Genomic DNA, 1,412 nt, shown 5'->3' on the forward strand with positions numbered 1-1,412 from the left:
CTTAGAGTAGTTGAATAGCCACAAAATGTAATAATTTGCCACCATGAAAATGACAAAAAATGATCTTTATGAAACTATATGGAATGATTTCCAGGATATATTGTTAAAGAAAGCAAGGTGCAAAAGAGAATATGTAGTGTACTACTTTTTGTGTAACAAAAAAGGAGAAATTAGAACACATACAAACACACACAGCTTGGTTTTTCAAAAAAGAAACACAGGAAAGACAAGCTAGAAACGAATGAAAGTGGTTATATAAGCAGGTAGGTGAGAATTGAGGAAGGGACAGGGCTGGGAACTAGACTTCCCTGAATAAACCTTTAAATAGTTTTGAATTTTGTGATGTAATATTCACGTAAATATTTTATATATTCAAAAATAAACAAGCAAAAAGGATGAAATAAGAAGCAAACAAACACTAAAACTGAATACAAACACAAACAATCCTTACAGTGTATAAAGTTGATATCCTAACTACTACACAGAAAAAGGAATTAATTCAAGTAGGTGTACAATATGACTTTATATATATATATATATATATATATATATATATATAATGAAATGATCACCACAATAAGTCTAGTTAACATCCATCACCTCACCTAGTTACAAAAATTTTTTCCTGTAATAAGAACTTTTAGGAAGTCATCATTTTTATTGTCTTTATCTGCTTTATTTTCAGTTGTTGTTTTTATTTACAATGATATGCTTATGCTACTATATTCTTATTAATCAAGTTGAGAGATTACCTATTGACTTCCTGTTTTGATTGGTGAGGGTTTATCTCTTTTGGGACCCCCACCTCCTCTTCTCCAGTTTTCCCAATATGGATATAGTACTACTCTAAGTGATCAAAAATCAATACCTATATGAATGTATTCATTTATTGTAGAGTGAAAAATTTTCAAAGTGCTCTTTTTTTCTTTTGCCCAATTTCCATTCACTTACATTTAATTTCTCTGAATGTTCTACCATATTTTGTATCTCATTTGTTTTCCTCCCCTTTTTTCCTTGAAGGCTTTAGAGTCAACTTCTTTGCTCTTGATCATTGGCCTGATTGTTCTCTAGACCTGCCATCCGGGGACTCTCCTTCACCACGTTTTTAGGTTGAATCCACCATTTTGGGTTTCCTTCCCTTTCTTTTTCTTGGTTAGTTCTATTATTTTGTTGGAGCATCTTGCCAAGCAGAATCCTTAGAAAAGATGCACCTAAGGAGAATTTATTTGAATTTATGAATTTACACAAATATCCTTCTTTTACCTCACACTTGACAATTTTACAGAGCATTAATTTCTGAAAATCATTTTTCCTCATATTTGTGACAGTTTTGGTCTAATGTTCTCCAGATACAGGGTTATGAATGAGAAACTCCATGCCATTCTTATTTTTGGTAGATGACCTATATTTTC

This window comes from Lipotes vexillifer, unplaced genomic scaffold, assembly GCF_000442215.2.
Source record: "Lipotes vexillifer unplaced genomic scaffold, Lipotes_vexillifer_v1.1 scaffold554, whole genome shotgun sequence".
In the NCBI taxonomy this organism is placed as follows: domain Eukaryota; kingdom Metazoa; phylum Chordata; class Mammalia; order Artiodactyla; family Lipotidae; genus Lipotes; species Lipotes vexillifer.